Here is a 6,704-nt window from a genome sequence, read left to right as displayed (position 1 = left end):
TCAGGAATCTGACATCACAGAATTAGAAACCTTATAGGAAAAATGTTGAATAGTACATGTTTAGGTTTTCACAATTTAGTCATTCTAGTACAATGTGGAACAGTCATATATGCAAACCATCAACTCTGGGCTTTTAGATTGTCATCTTCTATCTTGTCCTGATATACACTTGTGGTGGATGTAGCATGTTTTCTGCTCATCCTTTGTCCATTTTACTACTTTTTTGGAAGTTGTTTTTTATTTTTTGCTGTGGTACTCTGGGTGTCTTTTAAGAGTTCTACAGGCTTACTGTTCTTTTGAAGTTCATTTCGTAGCTCGTCTATATGTAGTGTTTTTATAGGACGTTTGGTGAAACTTTTTCAGTTGGAAAAAAATCTTAGATTTCTTAGTTTTATCTATTTTTATTTATTTATGCTATGGGTGTATCATGGTGGCACTTAAGTATATGTATAAACATTAACTATTATATCTTTTGCAGAATGTTGCTTATGAGTCATTACACGAATTACTTGTTTCAAGAGACTGGAATTGTAAGTAGTTATGCCTTTTTAGAGTTCATTTACTTCTTTCTTTATTCTTATTTTTTTAACAGAATTTCGTAATTTTCCGAACTGTCCCTTAAACTGCATCATTAACATATCACTTGCCATTTGATGATAAGTTTTGTGATTTAAATAGTTTTATTTGTAATTGCAAATATTCATTTGGGGTTGGGTATCTCATCTTCCTACTATTAGGAATTTGAATTTTGATTCAATTGTAATTGATTGGGAATTTATAGTGCAACTTTGATGTAACTATTATAAGGCTAGTTTGAACCTCTCACACTGATATTCTAATACAATATTGTTTTATCGACAAAAAAAAATGATGCTTCCATAAATCTTTTATACCAGGCTGGTTAATCCCAATATTCTGAACCTATTTTAATTATGCAGCTGCAATATCTGGTGGAGATGGAGTAGTTGTAGACCCTTGTACTCCTTGGGATATGCCCATGACATGGGGTCTTTGAGTCTCTCACGGTAGATATCTTCCACCCCTTCATGCCAAGGGTAATTTCTCTAAGTGTAGAAACTCAGACTTTGAAGTTTATTCTGAGAAAGGAAAAGGTTGCAAGTTTTTCATTAGCTTACCATTGTAATCCACTCTAATTTACATTTTTATGTTTTTCTATTTATTTTTTTTTATTAATTTTATCTAATTAACATATTTTGAGTATAGAGTTTTTGTTTCTAAATTGTAAAAAGTAGATATTGACACTCACACGTCTGATGCAGAAGAGTGCTCCTATCAACGTTGCCACATTGGAAATACTTTTGTACCTGAATTTCGGGGAAGATTGTTGGCCACAGAGAATTTCTTCTACACATCAAAGGTTCAAGGATTACTTCCTTTAGGGACTATGATTTTTAATATGGAAACATTTTTAATTTTTGGAATATTAGTCTTATGAACAATATCTTATGCATTTTATTGGTTTGACATTTTGGATCAGTTCTTTGGATTGTCTTCCAAGACATTTATATCTAACTTGATGTTGGCTGGGGAAAAGTTTTGTGGAGAGGATTGGTCAAAAATACAAAAGAAGTACCACACTCTTGAGAAGGAAGATTTGCTCAGATATTGCTTGTCTTCGACATATATTTGCATGACAGTCTTGGAATAGCTTTAGACGATGGAAGGTACCGAATTCTGACTTGCGCTTCACATTGTTAAATACCATGAAATACTTTCGCATGTTGGAGAGATCTATTAGAAACTTTTTTTTTTTTTTGCACAGTTTATGTCTAAATGAATTCTCGATAATGAGGATACATATATATTAGTTCACAAACAACCGTGTACCTTTTCTTCTTATTATTATTATTTTTCTTCTAATGTATTCAAATATTCATTGTATTTAATGGCCTTTTAATTGGAATAACTATTTTGCAGGATTGGTTTCACGAATCAGGTGGGAGACATCCCATTAGACTGGGCATTAGGAGCTTTTATCATGCAAAATATGTCAGACTTGGACAGAGAACATTCTGATTGGATTTCTGCTGTACTCAGTGGTGACTCAACTGGGAGGTTCTCTCTTTTTATTATCGCCGTTGTATTGATTTTCACAGTGTGGTTATTAAGAAAGTGGCGGAAACCACAGTTCAAGACAATCTATGATCTTGAAAAAGGTCGGTACAACTGTTAAGTTACGGAAAAAATAATAATGTGCAACTTAACTATAATTATTTATGTTAGTTAATCATCTGAACTCCTATAAATTTAATAAGAGTTGGCCACCTCAATTTATTTGCATGTCACTATATGTCTTATTATACATACTCTAACAAACTTAAGAGCACTAACATAAATCAGGACATAGAAACAAAAAAATTTGGTGTTTGGAAGCATCGAGTGTTTAGAATCATCACCTTCAGTTCCAAAATGGTCTTCTCACTGCATTGTTGAATGAGTACACAATCCAAACATTAATGTACTTAATAAAGTTTGCATGTTAAGAAGAATTCCAAACATTAAGAAGAATAATTAAGAATAGATAAGATTCAATACAATATGATTTAATAGAACCATGAAGAAGACAGAGTATAAGGGAACGTTAATGTAGCTAACATTATCTCCTACTGTCCCTAGTACTACATGGCTTATAAAAAGGGATTAGTAGCAAAGCACTTAGGAGATAATCAATTACACTGAAGTAAGGAGGATTTGATCTCTGTTCTTTTTATGCCCATACTGCCTCTATTTGTTTTCCCTATATTCCGTTGAAAGGAGATTTTCCTATTAAACAATGTAAAAAAAATAAAATCAGCATCTAAAATATAAAAAATATAATAATCATTTGTTTTAAGAAAATACCTTTGAGTGTAATAATCTTCAGATTGAATTGAAAACTTCTTTATAGACAATGTTCTGTGTATGTCCTTTAGGCTCGTCCCCATTCCTTTTGATTAAAAACTTCAGTCCCTCTCGTGAGCTTGTTCTTGAAACTGTAACATATAACTGGCCATGAGTGAAAACTGGCATTGGCAAATATATTCCAACTTTTTCGAATGTTTGTCCCTAGCTTTTGTTTATGGTCATAGCGAAACAAACTTTAACAGGGAATTGCTTCCTTCTGAATTCAAATGGCCATTTCGTATCGCTTGGGGACAAAACTGTTCTTGGAATAAAAACTGGATCTCCTACTCTATTCCCTGTAATAATATCTGCATATATCACTTTGGAAGCCAATTTTGTGATGATTATCCTAGTCCCATTGCACAGTCCTCGACTCTGATTAATGTTTCTCATTAACATGATCGAAACACCAACTTTTAAATCCAGTTTGTGGTTCGGTATGCCGGAAAATTCTAGAGTGTTTAAGAATTCTGTCGGGTATAAAACATCTTGTTCAGCACTTTTACCTTGAATTGGACTTAGTGAGTTTGCACTTAAGTATCTCTTTAGTTCTGTTGGGAGTTCTGAAATTATTGTGGAGTTAATTTCATCAACGGTTTCCTTCCTTGGGGCTAGAATGCTTCTTTCTTTAAGATACTGTATATTTGTTGACCAAATCCGGATATATGCATGACACAATATCTTCTACTGGATTATCACTATCCGGAATAAGCAGGTCTTCAGGAATTTTGATCCAAGTTGATTCCACCTCGTCACTCATTCTAGAAGTAGGAAGATTTCCGTATCCAAGGTCTAAAACCCATTTGCTAAACTCTTCAATAGACTTTGTTGTAGCTGATTCTATATTTCCATTCTTCAGTCGCATGTTCTCAATTAAGTGAAAGACTTTGCAGTTTTTCCATAATTTTGACTTGTTGATAGAAGCATCAACAACATTAGTTTTTGTGCCTCTTGGAATGACTGGTAATGTCTGTCTGAAATCTCCTCCCATTAGAAATGTTTTACCACCAAATTCTTTGCCTTGTGATTTAAAAAGGTCCTCCAGTGTACGGTTTACTGCCTCAAATTTATGTCTATGAGTCATAGGTGCTTCATCCCACACTATTAGATCAGCCCGTCTGATAAGGTTGTGTAATAATGTCCCTTGAGAGATGTCACAATTGGTATTTTCATCAGTCGGAATAACAATTTTAAACCTAGAGTGAGCAGTTCTTCCACCTGGAAGTAGGAGCGCAGCTATCCCAGGCGACGCAACTGCAAGAACAATCTTTCCTTCAGACCGAAGTTTAGATATAATTGTTTTGTAAAGATATGTTTTGCCAGTTCCTCCACATCCGTACACGAAAAAAACACCTCCTAATTGAGATTGAACTTCATCATTAACAGAGTTGAATACCTCACGTTGATTAGCGTTCATTCCGTTGTTAAGAATCTCATATTCCTTTCGCAACTCATTGCAGCCGTAGTCTAATTCTTCAGCAATCAATCTGTTATCTGTGGAGATCCTTGAAGACATATTAAATTTCGGGAAATCAGGAATGTTTGTGAGAGATAATCCCTTTTCATCCATAATTTGTTCAATCTCACAGAGAGTCTCATTTCTAATATGTTCTTCAGTGAGTTGGAGATTCTCATTATTGTTCTTCTTTCTATATCAAAACAAAATACCTTCTCCGAGGTGCTTTTGATGTTTCTCCCAAAGTTTTTCAGGATATGTCACCCCACAAAACAAAATCAATGTGACGAACAATTGTCTTAAAGATTTTAGAACTTGTCAATGACTTGCTTCCTCAAGTAATCCATGTGCCTTGATATAAAAATGAAAAATTAGAATAATAATGTAACAATATGAATTGCATTTTAATAGTAAACCATCATAAATGAGCTGAGGTTTTATGATTAGTACATACTTTTTTTTTTTTTGCTTCAATATCTTTTTCTGATGAAAGGTTTTTTCTATGTTTGATACAATATTTTTTCCTCAAGGGAATATATGGTCCACAATTTTGCAACTGTTACAGAGTCGCAAATCTTGTTGAAACAATTTTGGATACAAAACATATAGCTAATTTTGAAGAGCAGTACGAATTGGGAGATCAATTGGGATGGGGGCAGTTTGGTATTATCAGATCGTTCTCTGATAAGTTGACTGGAGAGGTTTTGGCATGTAAGTCTATAGCCAAGGAGAGATTGGTCACTGCAGAAGATCTTCGTAGTATCAAGCTTGAGATAGAAATAATGGCAAGGTTATCTGGCGACCCGAATGTTGTTGATATCAAGGCGGTTTATGACGATGAGAATTATGTACACTTAGTGATGGAGCTTTGTGCTGGTGGATAACTTTTTCATCGATTAGAGAAACATGGTAGATTCTCAGAGTCTGAAGCCAGAGTTCTTTTCAAGCATCTCATGCTGGTGGTTATGTACTGCCATGATAATGGCGTTGTTCATAGAGATTTAAAGCCAGAAAACATTTAATTGGCGACAAAGGCCTCATCGTCACGCATTAAATTGGTGGATTTTGGTCTTGCAACATATATCAAGCCAGGTATTTTCTTTTGACTAATTTCATTGCTCTTTATAGTTTCCAATTATCAGTGTATTAGTAGTGGGGGTGTAAACAATTTTGTTTTTTCTGAACAAGGCAAAGTCTACAGGGAACTATTGGAAATCCATTTTATATTGCCCCTGAGGTATTAGTTGGGGGCTACAACCAAGCTGCTGATGTCTGGAGTGCTGGGGGAAGACTACCATTTTACATATTATGGGGGCTATATAACATTAATGTGCTGGAGTGCTGGAGTGCTGGGGGTTATATAACATTAATTGGCGGTTAACATTAATGTGCTGGAGTGCTGGGGGCTACCATTTTAGAGAAAGGAGAAGGAACTATGGATGCCACCATTTTGGGGGAAGACTAAGTCGAGGATTTTCGATTCTGTCAGGGCTTCCAATTTGCAGTTTCCATCTGATCCGTGGGATCATATATCTGCATCTGTCAGGGACTTGATCACTGGAATGCTCTATATTGATCCCACCCAACGTCTCACTGCTTCAAAAGTTCTAGGTAAGTCATGTCTTAACTGTTTATTACGATGTAGTATATGTTATAGTTGATTCATATCTTAGATTCTGGAATTCTACTTTGGATTCCAAGAGAATTGAACTTGCTTACTTGTATTTAGTTTTTCACCTCTTGCACGAAGTAATCAAATGAATATCTATCTGTAAGAACTTCACTTGGACTATACTAAATTAGTGATTCTTTGATTGACCTTTATTTTGGTATCTTACCTCCTATGTGTTAGGCCATTACCTTTGTGCCGGAGTATTAGTTATGCATCTGATTGACTTTGGATCCCATGTTTTCTTTTGGACCTTTCTACCCCAAGACCTTATCCATGTTAGCGTTTTCTTCGTTCGTTGATCTGCACTTGTGGTATCTTTGTTCTTGTTTCCAAGAGATGGAATTTATGTTCTTTTGTTTGTATGTTTTATTAAAAGTCATTAATTTCAGTATTTTGACTGTGACAAACTATTTAGTTTTGTAACCATGGTGTGCTATATTGAAATGTGTATGTTTAGTTTAGTACTTACCAAAAATTTAATATGCAGAATTAAAGGGTAAGAATGTGTTATGTAGACCTTTGTAACATCAGAATTTGTGAAATAAATATGTTTTTTGGTCTGCATGCATCACTTTTAATTTCATAATAATATATAACAATGTTTTTAAATAGTACATATGAATCAGTTTGAACTTCTAAAAGTATATGCGATAGATTTTAGGCGAGAAAACA

At 34.4% G+C, this 6,704-nt stretch overlaps 1 pseudogene; it reads left to right on the top strand.

Moving 5' to 3' along the window:
* The first annotated feature begins 4,510 nt into the window (after positions 1-4,510).
* On the top strand, positions 4,511-6,121 carry LOC147476101 (calcium-dependent protein kinase 13-like; annotated as a pseudogene).
* Positions 6,122-6,704: the final 583 nt, after the last annotated feature.

Source organism: Coptis chinensis, chromosome 9 (genome assembly GCF_015680905.1).
Source record: "Coptis chinensis isolate HL-2020 chromosome 9, ASM1568090v1, whole genome shotgun sequence".
Lineage (NCBI taxonomy): Eukaryota > Viridiplantae > Streptophyta > Magnoliopsida > Ranunculales > Ranunculaceae > Coptis > Coptis chinensis.
The sequence above is the reverse complement of the archived record's forward strand: the minus strand, read 5'-3'. Positions and strand labels throughout refer to the sequence as shown.